We start from the raw sequence: 13,202 nt of genomic DNA, 5'->3' as shown, positions 1-13,202 counted from the left end.
AAATGTCTTCATATGGCATTTTCTAGATCAAGCAACTCTGTATGTGAAAGGACCAGTCTTATGTGATAGCAAATAGAAATATCTAGTTGGTCTGGGTGTTTAAATGCTGATGCTGTATTTGTGGCTGTCTTTTCTGATGTCCATGTTGCTTTGGGCGTTTAACAGTAAACCCATGTTGTTCTCCTTGCTTTAAAGTTTAAAGTTGCATTCTAATTCTCATGGAGTGAAAGATAAGACTAATTATTCTGCCTGTATGACTGAGAAAGAAGGATGACCTTGTCCCATATGCTAAAGGACCTGAAATCTAGAGAACAACTTGACACATCTATTTCCAGCCAAAGCAGCAGTGACTGGCAGGAAGACAAAGAGGAGGCGGGTCTATAAGGAAGATGTCTGGTTGGCAGCGGTGAGTGGGAAACGTGCACGTGGCCACTTGCATGGGGCCCTGCATGGAAACCTGGCGGAGAGGAGAAATGGGGACTGAATTGCGTCTGCCGTGGGTGTGTGCCGGAACTGCTATTCTTATTATGCCTTTAGTATTACCTTTGTCTCCAGGCCAGTACATTCAAAGAGACAAGAATGAATAATTATGGGAACCAGATGGGACATTCTTGTCATTGTTGCAGTGTTTTCCAGAACATTGTCACCAAATCCTCAAACAAGACAATATTGCAAATATCTAATTATTGGTTTTTATAATCTTTGGGTGGCTTAAACAATGGAAGTACTTGGAATTGGAAAATAATGGATTAAAATTAGGTATAACATTTACTTTGTCTTTAATTACTTCAATTCAAAGAAGAGTACATTTGAGCTGAGTACCCTGTTCTTGCAATTTGGCCCTCCATGGGTGTCCAGTGGCTCTTTAGGGAACAGCCACTAGCAAATGGGAGAGAGGCTCACAGCCCGAGAATTAATCAATTAAATCCAACATGCTTACTGAACACCAGTCATAATCTAGAAACTGGGGAAGATAAATAAAGCATTGATCTCAATCTCTGCTGGGAAAGACAGTCATTTAAAAAATGTACAGGTCCATAATCCCTGAGTCACATTTCTGAAATCCAAAAACCTCATAAAATTGAATTCTTTTTTCCACAACTTTTCTGGCAGCAAAACTTGAACTGATGTGAGTCTATTTATGTATATCCTTTATTTGTCCCACTTAGTGTGGATCTTCATATGTTTTACTTAAGAAAGATTAACGGGGTGTTGCCCCAGATCCCACTGCAGAAGTTATATAATATTGTTGATTATGCACCAGATTTCTTTCCTAAAATCCCCACAATTCAGAATTCTAAAACATACCGGGTGCCAAGGGGTTGGGATTAGGGTCTTTAGACCTGTAATTCTTCAAAACTTCTTTCTCTGGAGAAGACCCTACTTTGAGGGCACCTGATATCTTCTGGGATGAGGACGTAGGCTATGTTGTCTCTGCTTGCTACAAAGAACTTCAGTAAGTAGCAGCCTCAATCTGGCTTTCTCTAGAACTAGGGTCTTCTTTTTTCTCTAGCTAGAATCCTAAAATTTCCTTAGGTTTTTTTGAATAATTTACTCTCTTCACTGAAAGTATTGCCTTGCCAAGGATTTATTCCGTTTTCCTATTAGAGAGATTATTTGCCTCCCAAGTTTCTCCTTATAGATATTGTTTAATCCTGGCATATTTTGGTTGTTTTTTTTTTTTCAGAGTTTTAATTAGTCTGTGTCCTACTTAAGTTGTAGGGGACTCCATTTGAAATATTAGGTATGATGGTACCCAGGAGTCTGCCCCCAACCCAGGGAGGTTTCTGCCTTCAGATAAAATAGCTTTCTGCAGTCTTAACAGAAAGTTTCTAAATAATGTTCATTTCAATTCTTCTTTCCTCCTGGTCTTTTCCCTGTAGATTAACACTGGCTTGTTTAAAGTTTTGTTGGAACAGGTGCTAAATTCTCTTTCTTTGGGAATACAAGAGCAAGCCCACATGAGAAGATCCCTGGATATCCAATTCTTTCACATGAGTGGGACAGTGGCTTGAAGTGACCATCATTTCTGTGAGCTTTGAGGAGGCTGAAATTGTGTGTATAGGGAGATTCCCCTTTAGAGCTTCTCTGGCACTTGAGATATAAACCCCTCACTGGATGGGGTGGGGGCCTTTTCCAGGGGCTTGAGGAGACTGCAAATGTAGTGTTGAGTTCCTGATACTTCTTGTAAGGGGAACCCTTTCCTGGTTCAGGGGAGGACCGAGAACCCAGGGAGGGAGTAGCCTGGGTGACTCCCCCTACAGGAATTGAAGAGAAGAGCAGGAAGGCTTTAGGTGTCTAAAGAATCATCCAACAAAGTAAAACCAGGATTAAAAACAGCAAATAAATTTGTAATAGTTTTTGTTAACGTCATCTGTTTCCCATCCACATCAGTTAGGAGAAAAGCTGGTAAAAAGACAATAAAAAGCTAGTGTGATTATTTTTAGGGAGAGCAAGTGAGAATTCCTTTTATTATCTGGAATCTTCCCCTCCCTTCCATTTAAAAATTTTACTTCAAAATACATTTTTTCATAGAAAATTTAGAAAATACTGCTCGGTCATAGAAGAAAATAAAAAAGTCCTCTTATCCTGCTGCATAGAGATAATCACTTCTATCATTTTGGCATTCACCCTTACTTTTTTCTATGCCTGTTTTTAAAGTGCCGGGCGTTTACAGGCTTAATAATAATTTATTTCTTTTTCTTTTTTCCTTCCTTACAAAACTTGTTCAGAACAGAGTCTCTCTTTGCAGAATTAGGGAATGGTGAGTTTTACTCTGAGCTTATCCTAAGAAATGTTCAGGTTAAGTAGTTTCAAGGTGGTAGGAAAAAGAATCCCTAATAATTTTAAATTTAATACTCTTTGCTGCTGTGATCACTTGTCAGAAACAGCAAGGAAAACCCTGGAAATGTACATGCAGCAGGGAGTCATTGTGGGACATGTAGACTAAATTGTAGCCAGTGCAGGGAAGGTGCTGGGCACAGAGTAAAATAGGCTTCGGAGACCCTCAAAGTAGGGTGCTGTTCACACTTACTCATGAAGGACACTGGGGGCTGCACTCCCATGGGAGACAGAAACCAATTATTGCCTACTTTACAGTCCAGTTAGATCTTTTCTGTGTATTGTATGTGTATGAGCACTTCAGTCTTGTGAATCTCAGAGGCGTGCTAATTAAAGACATCAAATGACTGAGTAGTATAGATGTTTATAGCAGTTGATACAGGGGTGAGGGCAGTTCTCACCTAGAAATGGAGTACTTTAAAAAGTTTTTTAGCAAAATCGCTGCTTAGGTAAAATTGCAAATATGAAACTATAGAGAGACAATATGGCAGTCCCCTCCCATTTATTTTGCATCTCAGATAACCCACGAGCACATGGTGATAAAGGGGATGCTGAGTCTTTTCCTTCCTGTCTCCCGTAGAGGATGCGTGAAATGAAAAGCTAACATGAGGGCGTTTGAGAAACTTTCAGGGGAAAAGTAGGTGTTGACTTAGTGGGTCAAAAAGCACAGCCAGCTTTATGTTATGACTTTTTCCCCACTCGAAATTTACCTAGGATGTGTTGAAGACATATGCATATACACACACACACACAAATATATATACACATACATACACACCCACCCACCCACACATATATAAGTTGTAGATATAAATATGTAAAAATTATAAGTAAATTAAAAATACATAGATAAAAATAGAAAAATATTTATAAATATATAAATTATATATTTTATACATAAATACATATGAAATATATAAAAATTTAAAACTGCTACCTTCTCCTATCAAGCCATCTATCTGGCTTGAAGCCTTTGGAAATGCCCCCACTAAAGATCTGGAAGGAAACTAATCTGTACAGAGTTACAGAATCAGTCAGGGTCATTCTCTAAACATGCTCACAATTTTACATGCATTTTTTGCCATCTCGGTTGCCAAAGGTGTTTCTTAAGGAAGAAACGCTTTCGCCTGACAAATTTCCTTGCACAGATCTGAATTACACTGTGTTATCTCAAAATGCCCTGGTGAGTTAAATAATGTGTTGTCACTGAACATAATTTTTAGTTTCTTTGGGGATTGGCTATTTCAGACGCTCATTGAATAGGGGATGTTTTTACTTCATTATTAGAATGAGAATGAATCACCTCAGATTCTCATCTTTCAAGGTGAAGTCTCTCAACTAATAATTTTTTCACTCTGAGATAGTAGGTAAAAGCTAAAATTTTAGAAAATTCTTAAATTTGAAGTAATTTTTAGCCTTTTCAACTAAGAGTCTGCAATTATAAATAAATCAATTGTTAGTCTTGAAAGGGTAGTGTTTAATTCTGTATGGAAACATCCTCCAGCAGCTCATTTGCTTCTGATATTCTCTGAGGATTTCCATAGATTCTGATCACAGTCTTGTGTTTATTTACCTTCTTTACAAAATAGAGCCGAGGGCTGAGCAATTAGCATTTTAATTTTATGCGACGTGATTTCTCTCCTTCACTTAAAAAATTGAAGAAATGCCTGTGCAGAAAATAAATGTTAGTAACCTTTTCTTCATTTATTAGGCATCTATAGCATGCATTGAACTACTCATATAGTATCATGGAATGAATTATTTTTAACATGCACTGTGAATTTTTTCATAATTTTACTGATGGTGGTTTGCACACACCAGGTGCTCAGTGTCTTACAAACTGACTACAATACATATTAATATATATTGCCTTTTGGTCTTATACCATTACATTCATCTTTTATTTTAAATTTTTTAACAGCTCAACTGAGCTCTAATTACATCTGTGAGGTGTAATTCACACACCATACAATTTACCATTTAAAGTGTACATTTTAATGGTTTTTAGTATATTCACAGTTGTGCAACTATCATTACTATCTATTTTGGGGCCATTTTCATCATCTTGTACTCATTAGCAGTCACTCCTTATTTCCATCCAACTCCTCCCTTGCCCCTAAACCCTAGACAACCACTGATATACTTTCTGTCTCTATAGATTTGCCTGTTCTGGACATTTCATATAAATGGACTCATACAATATGTGGTCATTAGTGACTGGCTTCTTTCACTTAGCATGATGTTTCCAATGTTCATCCATGTTGTAATATGTGTCAACACTTAATTACTTTCAATTGCTGAATAATATTCTATTTTATGCATTGTATTAGTTCATTTTCATGCTGCTGATAAAGATATACCTAAGACTGGGCACAAAAAGATGTTTAATTGGACTTACAGTTCCACATGGTTGGGGACAGTCTCACAATCATGGTGGAGGGTGAAAGGTGCTTCTTACATGGCGGCAGCAAGAGAGAATGAGAGAAGAAGCAAAAGTGGAAACTCCTGATAAGCGCATCAGATCTTGTGAGACTTATCCACTATCATGAGAATAGGATGGGAAAGACAAGCCCCTATGTTTCAATTATGCCCCCATGGGTCGCTCCCACAACACATGGGAATTTTGGGAGATATAATTCACATTGAGATTTGGGTGGGGACACAGTCAAACCCTATCATTCCACCCCTGGCCCCTCCAAATCTCATGTCCTCACATTTCAAAACTAATCATGGCTTCCTAACAGTCCCCCAAAATTTTAACTCATGTCAGCATTAACCCAAAAGTCCACAGTCCTAAGTCTCATCTGAGACAAATCAAGTCCCTTCTGGCCTATGAACCTGTAAAATCAAAAGCAAGCTAGTTAATTCCTAGATAAAATGGGGGTACAGGTATTGGGTAAATACAGCCTTTCCAATTGGGAGAAATTGGCCAAAGCAAAGAGGTTACAGGGCCCATGCAAATCTGAAATCCAGCAGGGCAGTCAAATTTTAAAGCTCCAAAATAATCTCCTTTGACTCCAGGTCTCACATCCAGGTCATGCTGATGTAAAAGGTGGGTTCTCATGGTCTTGGGCAGCTCAGCCTCTGTGGCTTTGTAGGGTACAACCTCCCGCCTGACTGCTTTCATGGGCTGGCATTAAGTGTCTGTGGCTTTTCCTGGTGCATGGTGCAAGCTGCCAGTGGATCTACCATTCTGGGGTCTGGAGGACGGTGGCCCTCTTCTCACAGCTCCACTAGGCAGTACCCCAGTAGGGACTCTTTGTGGGGGCTTTGACCCCACATTTCCCTTCTGCACTTCCCTAGCAGAGGATCTCCATTAGGGCCCCGCCCCTGCAGCAAACTTTTGTCTGGACATCCAGGGGTTTCCATACATCTTCTGAAATCTAGGCAGAGTTTCCCAAACCTTAATTCTTGACATCTGTGCAACCACAGGCTCAACACCACATGGAAGCTGCCAAGGCTTGGGGCTCCCACCCTCTGAAGCCACAGCCCAAAGCTCTAAGTTGGCCCCATTCAGCCATGGCTGGAATGGCTGGGACACAGGGCACCAAGTCCCTAGGCTGCACATAGCATGGGGACCCTGGGCCTGGCCCATGAAACCATTTTTTCCTCCTGGGCCTCCAGGCCTGCAATGGGAGGGACTGCTGTGAAGGTCTTTGACATAGCCTGGAGACATTTTCCCCAAGGTCTTGGGGATTAGCATTAGGCTCCTTGCTACCTATTCAAATTTCTGAAGCTGGGTTGAATTTCTCCTCAAAAAATTGTTTTTTCTTTTTTATTGCATCATCAGGCTGCAAACTTTCTGAACTGTTATGCTCTGTTTCCCTTCTAAAATTGAATACTTTTAACAGTACCCAAGTCACCTGTTGAATGCTTTTCTGCTTAGAAATTTCTTCTACCAGGTGTCCTAAATCATCTCTCTCAAGTTCAAAGTTCTACAAGTCTCTAGGGCAGGGGCAAAATGCCACCAGTCTCTTTGCTAAAACACAAGAGTCACCTTTGCTTCAGTTCCCAACAAATTCCTCATCTCTATCTGAGACCACCTCAGCCCAGACCTTATCGTCCATATCACTATCAACATTTTTGTCAAAGCTATTAAACAAATCTCTAGGAGCTTCCAAACTTTCCCCCATTTTCTTATCTTCTTTTGAGCCCTCCAAACTGTTTCATGCTCTGCCTGTTACCCAGTTTCAAAGTCCCTTCCACATTTTCAGGTATCTTTTTAGCAACACCCCACTCTACTGGTACCAATTTACTGTATTTGTTTTCAGACTGCTGGTAAAGACGTACCCAAAATTGAGAACAAAAAGAGGTTTAATTGGACCTACACTTCCACATGGCTGGAGGAGGTCTCACAATCATGGCAGAAGGTGAAAGGCATTCTCTTGCTGTTGGAAGCAAGAGAGAATGAGAGAAGAAGCAAAAGTGGAAACCCCTGATAAACCCATCAGATCTCATGAGACTTATTCACTATCATGAGAATAGCATGGGAAAGACTTGCCCCCATGATTCAGTTATGTCCTCCTGGGTCCCTCCCACAACACATGGGAATTGTGGGAGATACTATTCAAGTTGAGATTTGGGTGGGGACACAGCCAAACCATATCATGCATATACTACATTTTGTTGAGGCGTATACTACATTTTGTTGATCTATTCATCTGTTTTTAGACATTTATTTTTTCCCAGCTCTATTTAGGTGTAATTGACAAATAAAAATTATATATGCAGTATTTATCACATACAATGTAATTTGATATATGTATGCATGTGACATGGTTTAAACAAGCAAATTAACATGTCAATCACGTCACACACTTTTTTTGTGGTGAGAATATTTAAGATCTACTTTCAGCAATTTTGAAGCATACAATATATTAATATTAGCTATAGTTACTGTGCTGTATAATAGATCTGTGGAACTATCCTAAGTGAAACTTTGTACCCATTGACTGATATTTTCCTGTTTCCCACTATCCTTCACCCCCTGACCCTGGCAACTATCATTCTGTTCTCTGCTTCTAGGAGTTCAGTTTTTTTTTAGATTCTACATATAAGTGAGATCATGAGGTATTTGTCTTTCTGTGTCTTGCTTATTTCACTTAGCATAATGTCCTCCAGGTTTATCCATGCTGTTACAATAACAAGATTTCCTTCTTTTTAAAGGATGAATAATATTCCTATATCTGTATATATTATATATATGTTATATATACATCACATTTTCTTTATATGTTCACCTGTTGATGGACACTTAGGTTGATTTAATGTCTTGGCTATGGTGAGTAATGTGAGGAACATGGGAGTGCAGATATTTCTTCAACATGCAGATTTCATTTCCTTTGGATGTGTATACAGCAGTGGGATTGCTGGATCATATGGTAGTTCTAGTTTTAATTTTTTTGGGATTGCCCATACAGTTTTCAGGAATGGCTCGACTAATTTACATTCCCACCAATAGTGTGCAAGGGTTCGCTTTCTCCACACCTTCACCAACATTTCTTATCTTTTTGATAATAGTCATTCTACAGGTGGGAGGTGATAGCTCATTGTGGTTTTAATTTGCATTTCCCTGATAATTAGTCATGATGAGCATTTCTACATATGCCTGTTTGTCATTTGTATGTCTTCTTTTGAGAAATGTCTATTCAGGTCCTCTGCCCATTTTTAAATTGGGTTATTTGTTTTCTTTCTATTGAGTTGCTTGCATTCCTTATATATTTTGGATATTAACCCCTTATCAGGTATGTAGTTCGCAAACGTTTTTTCCCACTCTGTTGTTGTCTCTTGGTTTTCTTTTTCTGTGCAGAAGCCTTTTAATTTGATATAATCCCATTTGTCTATGTTTGCTTTTGTTGCCTGTGCTTTTGGGGTTATATCCATGAAATCATTGCCCAGACTAATGCCGTGGAGCTTTTCCCCTATGTTCTCTTCTGGTAGTGTTACCGTTTCAGGTCTTACATTGAAGTCTTTAATTCACTTTTGAGTTGATATTTTATATGGTTTGAGGTAAGGGTCCCATTTCATTCTTCTCCATGTAGATTTTCAGTTTTCCCAACGTCATTTATTGAGGAGGGTGTCCTTTCTCTATTATGAACTCTTGGCACCTTTGTTAAAGATCAATTGACCTTAAATGCATGGATTTATTCTTGAGCTCTCTATTCAGTTCCATTGGTTAATATGTCTGCTTTTGTGCCAGTTCTATGATGTTTTGATTACCATAGCTTTGTAGTATATATCGAAATTGGATACTTTGATGCCTCCAGCTTTGTTCTTTTTGCTCGAGATTGCTTTGGCTCTTCAGAATCTTTTGTGATTCCATACAAATTTTAGAATTGTTTGTTTCTGTGAAAAATGCCATTGCCATTTTGATAGGGATTGCATTGAATCTGTAGATAACTTTGGGTAGTATGGACAATTTAACGATTTTAATTTTTCCAATCCATGAACACATGATATCTTTCCTATTATTTATTCTTCAATTTCTTTCATCAACATTTTATAGTTTTTAGTATACAGATCTTTTACCTCATTAAATTTATTCCTGTTTTTTTCTTGATATTGATGTAAATGGGACTGTTTTCTTAATTTCTCATTTGTATAGTTCGTCGTTAGTATATAAAAACACTACTAATTTTTTATATGTTGATTTTGTATTCTGTGACATTACTGAATTCATTTATTAGTTCTAACAGTTTTTTGGTATACTCTTTAGGGCTTTCTATATATAACACCATATCATCTGCAAACAGATAATTTTACTTCTTCCTTTCCTATTCGGATCCATTGTATTTCTTTTTCTTGCCTAGTTTTTCTGGCTAGGACTTCCAGTTCTATGTTGAATAGAAGTGGTAAGAGTGGCCATCTTTGTCTTATTCCTTAAATTGATAGACATTTAATTTGTTTTCACTTTTCTGTTTATTGTAAATAGTGTGCTATAAACATTCATTTACATATTTTTGTATGAATATACATATGTATTTCTCTTGGTTATATGCTTAGGAGTGGAATTTCAGGTTCATATGGAAACTCTGTGTTTAAATTTTTGAGAAGATACCACCTTGCATAAAGATAATGATAATAATAGCCACTAGGTATGTTGTATTATATCTCTGCTGCAGACAATGGTTAAATTATAAATGTTATATGTAAGTGCAGACTTAAAGTACTAGTTTATAATGAGTTAAGTTGGCTTGAAAGAAATGTAAGTGTGGGGATGTTTTTGTGGACAAAAGCAAGAAGGTGCTATTGCAAGTCTGTAGGAAGAGACCCTCACAGGTACCATAAGGAAAATAATAGGCTAGTTAAGAGAACCATCAAGGGTTAAAACTCCTGTACAGAGCAGGCACTTAGAACTCACTCTTGGGGAGGTAAAGACTACAGTAAAGGTTTATTGCATGAACAAAGGCATCCAACATGTTTGTTGCATGAACAAAACAACTTCTTTCGCATTAGGAAATATATGTATCATGTTTACCATAGTCCAAATAACATGGAATTATAAAAATATATACAAAAATTCTCTGATACTTCTTCTTTCAAGAGTTAAAGCCTAATTCCTCTCCCCTTGAGTGTGAGCTGGATTTAGTGACCCGCTTTTAAGAAACAGATAGTAGTGGAAGTGATGGCGAACACTTTGGAGAATAGGACATAGAAAAGCACTGTTGCTTCTGCCTTGGTCACTTTCTCTAGAATTATTCGCTTTGAGGAAAGCCAGCTTCCATATTGCGCTGTGAAGAGGCCTACATGATGAAGAACTGAAATCTCCGATCAACAGTCACATATCTAAACTTGGAAGTGAGTCCTCCAGTCTCAGTTGAGCTTTCGGATTACTGTAGCCTGTCCCCCCTACCCTATGGACAGATTGACTGCAACCTCATGATAGCCCCTGAACCAGAAGAACCTCATAAATGACTTCAAAATTCCTAACTCTCAGAAACTATGTGAGATGATAAACATCTGTCGTTTTAAACTGTTAAGCTGCTAGGTTTTAGCATAGTCTGTATAAGCAATAGATAAATAATATACAAGGGGAAACCTCAGTAACTAATAGTGGTGATGGTGGTGGTGGTGATGGTTGTGGTGATGGTGATGCAAGAGGAGGAGGAAGCTGCTGGTATGAGCCCCAAAGTCTCCTGTTTAGGAGGTAAAATAAATCTTTTTTATAAAAGCCCTTTTGTATTTTTTCTTTTTTTCTGAATTATGGGGCAAAGAGTGTTGCAATGTTGCTTCAAGGGAGAGGCTGTTGCTGGTGAGTGAAGAAACTCTACTTGTTCATGACTGTGTTGGTTTCTTTCCTGGCACCTTGACTGTGTGATGCTTTATGGGAGGATACACACAGGTGATATTTCATTTCATGCAGAGCTCTCTGCCTAGATGTCAGCAGACTGCTTTTTCACTTTCTATGTGAAAGTTCAGGTCACTGAGCAGAGAGTTAGTTTATCAAAATTACTTACCTAGACAAAATTCAGGTACAATCTAAAAATCTGTACTTACATATGCATAAATGACTGTTGTGACTTCTGCCATGTTTGTTATTTAAAATAGAAATAAGGACAACTGCCTTTGGGTTCTTTCAGTCACTAATGTTGCATAGATGAACTGTAGAGCAAGGGTCCCCAACCCCCAGGCCATGGACCAGTACTGTCTGTGGCCTGTTAGGAACTGGGCCACACAGAAGGAGTGAGTGGTGGGTGAGCGAGCATTACTGCCTGAGCTCTGCCTCCTGTCAGATCAGCTGCAGCATTATATTCTCATAGGAGTGCGAACCCTGCTGTGAACTGCGCATGTGAGGGATCTAGGTTTTGTGTTCCTTATGAGAATCTAATGTCTGATGATCTGAGGTGGAATAGTTTCATCCTGAACCTAATGACCACCACAGTCCATAGAAAAATTATCTTCCATGAAACCAGTCCCTGGTGCCAAAAAGGTTGGGGACCACTGCTTTAGAGGACTACATAAGGATAATGATATTAATAGCCATGGTGTATAAGCTAAACACCTCACACAAACATATACATCATCTACTATGCTCATCCAATCCTGATCACCGAGAAGAAGATTGCATTTCAAAGGTGTTAATTAACCCAAGGGTACTTGCTGTGGTGAGGCTTGGCTTCAAATCTGGTTCTCATGGTCTCCAAAGAATGAGTTCCATCAATACCTACTTTATTGAGAGTTTTTAGTATGAAGCAGTGTTGAATTTTATCGAAGGCCTTTTCTGCATCTATTGAGGTAATCATGTGGTTTTTGTCATTGGTTCTGTTTATGTGATGGATTATGTTTATTGATTTGTGTATGTTGAACCAGCCTTGCATCCCAGGGATGAAGCTGACTTGATTGTGGTGGATAAGCTTTTTGATTTGCTGCTGGATTTGGTTTGCCAGTATTTTATTGAGGATTTTCACATCAATGCTCATCAGGGATATTGGCCTGAATTTTTCTTTTTTTGTTGTGTCAGTGTAAATTAGTTCGACAATTGTGGAAGACAGTGTGGTGATTCCTCAAGGATCTAGAACCAGAAATACCATTTGGCCCAGCAATCCCATTACTGGATATATACCCAAAGGATTATAAAGCATTCTACTATAAAGACACATGCACACGTATGTTTACTGCAGCATTGTTCACAACAGCAAAGATTTGGAACCAACCTAAATGTCCATCAATGATAGACTGGATAAAGAAAATGTGGCACGTATACACCATGGAGTACTATGCAGCCATAAAAAAGAATGAGTTCTTGTCCTTTGCAGGGATATGGATGAAGCTGGAAACCATCATTCTCAGCAAACTAACACAAGAACAGAAAACCAAACACCGCCTGTTCTCACTTATAAGTAAGAGTTGAACAATGAGAACACATGGACACAGGGAGGGGAACATCACACGCCAGTTGGGTGGGGGTGGCTAGGGGAGGGATAGCATTAGGAGAAATACCTAATGTAGATGACAGGTTGATGGGTGCAGCAAACCGCCATGGCACGTGTATACCTATGTAATAAACCTGCACGTTCTGCACATGAATCCCAAAACCTAAAGTATAATAAAAAAAAAAGAATGAGTTCAGGAGATCCCTCTATGACCACACTGTCTCCCTTCCTTACTACTCAACTGATGCCTCCTTTAAGAAGGTAAATGCTTTTATCCAATTTATAGAACTGTTTGAACTTGATGGATATAAATGTAAAAGTTTGAATGTTTTTCTCCAATGCCTTTTTCACCTATGCTTTGTTCAGGCTTCTTTCTCCAGCCATAAATGACATTTTGGGTAGCACCATAGCCCTCAGATCACTTTCAGCTATTCTGTTAATGCAGTCTGTGGGAGGCAGCTTCTGGAATGATCCTCATGTTGGAGAGGC

This window comes from Pongo pygmaeus, chromosome 14 (genome assembly GCF_028885625.2).
Source record: "Pongo pygmaeus isolate AG05252 chromosome 14, NHGRI_mPonPyg2-v2.0_pri, whole genome shotgun sequence".
Lineage (NCBI taxonomy): Eukaryota > Metazoa > Chordata > Mammalia > Primates > Hominidae > Pongo > Pongo pygmaeus.
The sequence above is the reverse complement of the archived record's forward strand: the minus strand, read 5'-3'. Positions refer to the sequence as shown.